This window comes from Eleutherodactylus coqui, chromosome 4, assembly GCF_035609145.1.
Source record: "Eleutherodactylus coqui strain aEleCoq1 chromosome 4, aEleCoq1.hap1, whole genome shotgun sequence".
In the NCBI taxonomy this organism is placed as follows: domain Eukaryota; kingdom Metazoa; phylum Chordata; class Amphibia; order Anura; family Eleutherodactylidae; genus Eleutherodactylus; species Eleutherodactylus coqui.
In genome coordinates, this window is record NC_089840.1 from 269978763 (window position 1) to 269985236 (window position 6474).

General features: G+C 47.5%; 1 protein-coding gene across 2 annotated transcripts in view; it reads left to right on the forward strand.

Moving 5' to 3' along the window:
* The window catches only part of ARHGAP19 (Rho GTPase activating protein 19), a 37536-nt gene extending 31388 nt beyond the window's left edge, over positions 1-6148 (forward strand). For both annotated transcript variants that reach the window (XM_066601323.1, XM_066601324.1), the window contains exon 12: positions 1-6148. This exon is cut by the window's left edge and continues 1190 nt beyond it. The gene's annotated coding sequence lies outside the window, so the exon portion shown is untranslated.
* Positions 6149-6474: the final 326 nt, after the last annotated feature.

The window sequence follows — 6474 nt, forward strand, 5'->3', positions numbered from 1 at the left end:
CTCCTCACTGTACCCCCACCCCCGTAATAAGGAGAACGAAGCAAAGTCCAAATATGCACACTGCCGTTCCATTCAACTCTATGGCACTACTGGAAATAGCCGGGCACAGGTGCTCTCTCTGGTAGACCAATGAAAATGAATGAGAAGGTTGCATGCTCGGCCACCTCCATTCAAATGCCTCTTTTCCCTCTACTCGTCACTGCGGGGTCACTTCTCCAACCTACAGTGACATTAGATTGAATGATGCACTGGCCATGCACGGCTAGCACTTCATTTCAATGGGCTGATGGAAATGGCTCAGTACAAAGCACTTGGCTATCTCAGTCAGCCCCACTGAAGTGAATGGAGCAGCACTATGCATGATGTGTGGCCATAGCTCCTTTCAAATCTCCTCACTGCGGGGGGTGCGGTAAGGAAAATGGGGGAAACGAGACCGCCTTTCTCAGGATTGGTGGGTGTCTCCGTAATGAGACCTTCCCCAGTGACCAGACTTATCACCTATCTTGGTACAACCCCTTTAAGTAAGATCAATGTATCATTTGTACACAGTGAGCTCCCTCTAGTGTTGGCTGAAGGCAGCTGAAATTTCCCTTGACACTTGTGATCTCTGCAGGGTTTCTGTAGCTGTGATTTGTTATGGTTTTACAGAGGGTTTCCTCCTGGTTCATGACTTCTGACTCGCCCTTATAATGGATCACCAGTTCCATTTTTCTCCATAAATACTTGTTTGGTGAAAATCTTTAATTGAGAAACCCACAAAAGCCCCCGTGAAGGTTTACTGTGGTATTACTGTACTTTGTTTACTATTGGGTGGTTACAAAAAAGTTTTAGCAGACTGTGTATAGAAATGCGAAGCGGCAAAATGGGAAATGACAAAGTAGCTTAACGCAATAAGGGAAATAAGCTGCACTTATTGGTGAGCGCCAGATGTGGCGCTAGAGAGCGGATCTGTATTGCCGTTGCGTTACACAGCAGGTCGGGGAGCGCAAATCTACATTTCATGTCACAGGTTTGTGTTCCCCTTCAGTGTGATTGTCCCTGACCTCTATGCCCCATAAACCCGCTGCTAACAGTAGGCAGGCGCTGCCTCGTCTGACCTGAAAATGCAGGTATTTGGGGGATATCAGAGGTTGTCCTCAGCTTGGTCCTCCATCATCCACCCTCTTATCTAATGCTTGACATCTACAGCTCCAGTCATAGAGCAGGGAGGAGGGGTGTGGAGGAACAAGCGGCAGGCGGTCCGGACCACAACGTGCTGCAAGACCTCCCATCGGACAGATTGCAGTGCGTTTATATACATCTGTTATTGCCCCTGCCTCCTGTTAGTGGCAGGTTTATGGGGCATGTTCATGACAGAATTCCTTTCAACTTTTTGTACGAAGCATTAAACAGACTAATCCTCACTGCTGGCAAGTCATGTATTTATTTTTACAGCTGTTTTTAGTTTTTTGGGGGGTTTTTTTAAGTTTTTTTAATTTGGCATTAAAGGTGTCGGTGTTTTCATCTAGGCCGAACATGGATGAGATGGGAGCTCCGCTAAATACGAGGTGGCTGGGAGGACAGAAGCAGCTGAGCTGCAGTGTTTAAGGAACTCCCATAGAAGTCCATGAAAACTATACAAACTGCTTCTCACAGGGAGCTACAATGTTACAGAAGCGGTGTGACCTCTGCGGGAGTTACAGAAACAGTACAGCACAGGGAGCTCTGCCGCTTTTATGTCCTCCTGGCCACCGTATTCAATAAGGCCAGGGGCGGTGGGGGCCAGAACAAGAGGTAGGTACAGTGCTACCTGTGGGGCCTGCTCCTATCAGACCCATATGGCATATACTGTGAATATGCCATGAGTCCAGGATGGAAATAGCCCTTTAAAGCCAGTCGGTGATTGAGGCTGGATGCCGAACATACCTCAGTATGGATCATTATGGTCATTCGCGTTGGGCTTCTACTCCCTTCAGGGATCACATAGACACTTGGCTTTGGGCAACTTTTAGGCCTCCTGTCCAACCGGTGAATTTTCACTGTGTTCCCCGCGGCGATGATCCAGCTGCGGGGAATATGGTGAATGTTTTCCATAGCGTTGCTGGGTCTGCAGCTCGGGGTCCTCGCTGATCAGCTGTTGGAAGGGACTGGGGTGGTAAAGTGAGTGTTGCGATCGCTTCTCATCACAAGTGAAGGAGATTGAACGACTAGATCAGGCACCGCTACGAAATGTGTAGCGCTGGACCTGGTACGCAGTGAAGAGGTCGTGGTGCTGGCCAAAGCTGACCTGCTGGGGTCCTGAGCTGTGGACCCCCACCAATCAGATAGAGTTGCAGAAAACCCCTTTTGATTGCTACTTTGGGGCAGATCACACATTTTTACTTTTCGCCATGTGTTAGCTTTGACCTGATTTCCAGCCTCTTCGGCTCTCCTGGACCTGCTGAACAGGCAGCTGTTTGGTCCGCAGCGTGATTAAACCCCTCTTGGTAAATATTGGAGGCGCTTTGTCCGGCGGACTGTAAATACCAGCCCTGTTTGCCTTCCTGGATGTCTGTTGGCAGGGTTTGCTCTTCCCAAGGGACTTTCTTTGTAGCGTTCTATAATCTGCTGGACAATAAGACGGGGATGAGAATCTTGGACTGCAGTGTGTTCTTGGTGGGATCTGGCTGGCATTCAGTTGGTGGATGTCAATAGGAGTATCTGTGACTTCTAATGACAAACCAATACAGTTGTGACCCTTCCATGCTGAGACTTGTAGTTTACAATGGCTGGAAAGCCCAAGGTCGGAGGCGGCCGGTAGAAGCGGACTACTTTATGGCCGACCGATGTGTTAGAAATCTTGGTGGGTTAGTAATTAGAGCAGTTAACCAAGATCTATGTGCGTGGCTTCGCTTTACAAAGTGTTTGTGCTCTCCTACATTACCATAATAAGACCAGACGGCGTCGGTGATCGTGCCGGTCGGGTGTTTGGATGCATTTTTACAGCAAAATAATGTGATATTCTCCGGGTTGGCACGATTCTGGCGATGCAAAGTTATTTTATATATATATAATATTTTGTCACCACATTTCCAGCCTTTCAGTTTCCCATGGGCGGAGCTCCATAAGGGCTTGGTTTTTGCGGGGTTGAGTCTCGTCTCCAGTTATCCAATATACGAGGCTCCTTCACACCGACGAGCGCCACATCGCTGTGATAAGGCAATATCTCCTTTTTGCTCATGCGGTGTTTGAGCGCCAGCGATGCTTTCCTGGAAACTGATCTTACATCGCAGGGAAGAGCAAAGCGCAGAAAGATGGGGCAGGCAGCGATTTCCAAATCCCGCAACATCGCAGGTGGGAATGAAGTCATTGAAAACCATGGGTTGCTAATTCCACATTTTCTCACAATTTGGTACATGCCCAGAATGCCCGGATCAGCTTATGGCTGAGACGGTGTGGTTTTTTCTTTTTGCACTTTTTTCCATTTCCCAATCCTCCTGATGTTGTAGAGAACCTTTTAAATTCCATGTTCATTATATTTCCTGGCACTGTCATAAAGTTTACAAGTGTGGGCGTCTCGGATGCCCCATGATGCATCTGTGCTGCGGTGTAGAACTCTTAACACTTCATTTATATATGCGGATACCAAAGCTTGTTGGGTTAGTTTTATGGAGCCGTTCATACATGGAATACTAATGAGGCGCACGGACTCCAGTAAGCACAGATTGGAGACTTATTGGAGATGTAGAAGAACTTGCTGTATCTTGCTGCAGCCTTGTTACCTAATACATGTAGGGCTCCCTGCAGAGTAAACCTCCCCTCGGGGGACTTCTTACACTAAGGAAAGGTTTACTCAAAAGAGCAAGTGGGCGACTGTAAACTTGGGACTCAACAGTGCCAGTCAGCGAAAACTGCTCACTTGTCGAAGTCACTTGGTCTTTTAACTCTCCCTAACACCCAAGCGAGTCTCGGCCCCTGGAGGCAGAGCACAAGAGTTGCTGATCGTTGGGGTGGCTGTCCGGCACTTAAACACTTGACTGTAGTCCCTTGTAAGAAGTGCAGGCTGATCACACATTAGGGCTCCATCACACTGGTGTGGGCGATTATCGGCCGGTCGATCACTGCCCAATGTCGCCCTTGCCATCCATCTGAAACCCCTGGATGGTGAGGTGTGTTCATGCGGAAACAGCCTCACATCACTGCAGGGCTGAAGGAATCCCCGGCTCCCCTGTCACAACCGCAGCGGAGGATCATGGTGTACTCCCATTGCCGACGGCACCATTGAAAACAATGGGCGATACCACAGAGAGGACATGCTGCATTTTTATTTTTTTTTTAATAATGGCAAAATGGCTTGAATGAAACCATTCTTTCATAATCCTCCGTTTTAACTGACTATCTCGTTGCGCGGTTTTATCGCCGGTGTGTAGGACCCCTAAGTTTGAGCTGCTGTTTTGTCTAGGACTTGGTTACTGGTTTTGGGCCTCCCAACAGCAAATGTTAGGGTGGATCTGAGGGTACCTTCACACTTGTGATCGCGATATCGCTGCGGTTTTTTTTAACGTGAATGTCGATAGGACTTTCTAATGTTAAAAATGCATCACACAAAAATCGTACATTTGTGCTTTGCGCTTTTTGTGCGATGCGGTTTTAACATTAGCAAGCCCTAGTGACATTAGCGTAAAAAAATATAAAATTGCAGCGATATCGCGATCGCCAGTGTGAAAGCCCCCTTAGAAATAAGCAGTTGGATTGGAGCTGCCCGATCCCTCCTGGTTCTTGGAGAGCAGCGGGTCTGGCACTCAGCTGGGTGTATAGGAGGGTGTTGGCCAGTAGATCTCTTACGTGTTTGGCCAGCCATAGGACCCCAATATGTATTAGAGTTTAGTGATCCGAATCCACTGGTAACGCTAGAGCCGGACAACTCTTTGATGTGTTTGTGGAAGGCTTCATTCTCCCTCAACGTAAGATGTCTGAGAGGGGATTGAAGGTGAGGAAGTTCAACCCCCAATCTTTTAGCTTACCAAGAGCAAAGCGAGTGCCAGAGCTGTGTCGCTGTGGCTTACCTCCCTAAACGCATGCAATATATGATACATTAAATGGTTCCATTTGAAAAATACAACTCGTCCCGCAAAAAAAAACAAGCCCTCATACAGCGACATCGATGGATAAATAAGGGAGTTATGGGAGAGGGAAAAAAGAAAATGGAAAAACGAAAAAAAAGAGCTTGGTCACGAAGGGGTTAAGACTGCCTCACAGTGGCTATACTGAATCATAAATCTGTCACATTTTAAGACCGGCTATCTAAGTTTAGACCACCTATTGGTTGGTTTAGTTTGTGCCAAAATTCTGGCACAATTTAGACCATGTTCCTTTTTTGGACAAGCTGGAAAAACTGTCCAAAAAGTCTAAAAACACCTGGTGGCCCATTTCTGAACGACGGATATCAATGTCTATCGGGAGATCCAACTGTTGTGACCTCAGACGATCGCTAGCATGAAGTGGCCCTAGGAAAGCAGTGTGCCACTTTGACTCTTGTTACCCCTGTCAATGGTTGAGGGGAGTGGACAGGAGACAAACTCGCATCTAATTAGACAATGGTGGCATATTTTAGCAATGTTCCATCTCCTATCTATGATGAGACGACCCTCTTTGGGACAAACTCTTGTCATGTGAAGATCTGCTGGTGCCTCGCTCTCTGATGCTGGCCTAGGACAATAGTTACTTGTCCTATAGCCCATCATCCGGCATGGAAGCGAGTCCGCTGGTTGTGGCTCCCTTTGATGCATAAGCTAATATCATGATGTAGCGTCTCCTATTGGTGCTCTACAGGTATGACGTGTTCTACTGATGCACAATGTGTTAATAATGTGAATATACTGTTTAACGTTCCTTTCACAGCTCCCCTTGTATTCTAGTGGGAAGGTGATCTACAGAATGTGTAACACTTGTACCGGCAGCCCCTTCAGCAACCGTTCACATGGATGCCACTAATGTCACGGCTGCAAGCGGCTCCGCCGAGATGTTCAGGTTCTATTAACCCTTCCAGGGATGCAGCCTTGTTCCGCAGCTGATCGTCTCCCGTCACATTCTGTATGAACCTGTTTCACGTTCTGTAGTTGTTAATATTTATGTTTTCTGTTCTGTGTTTTTGTATTTTCCTATAAAGGTTTGTATTTGTTTCCATCTCCCTCCGTGTGGTTTGTGTTTGTAATAATAAAGTCTGGCTAACTATCCCACCAAGTGACTACACCCCTCTTGTGCACTTCTGTCTAGATTTACTTCGGCCTCATGTCCACGGGCACGCACAGTTTCCAAGTGTAGACTCCCACAGGGGTTTCCACCCGTGGCCGCAGCCATGAGCCCAAAAATGACATTTACTCACCTGTCCAGACGCTGCGGGGCTCTCCTCCGTCGTGTCCGGATCTTCTTTCTTCTGCCCAGCAGATGAGCTCGGCATGCCAGCGCCGTGTTTTCTTCATATTTTTTTTTTATCTCCTGCTCTCCCGTGGCTCC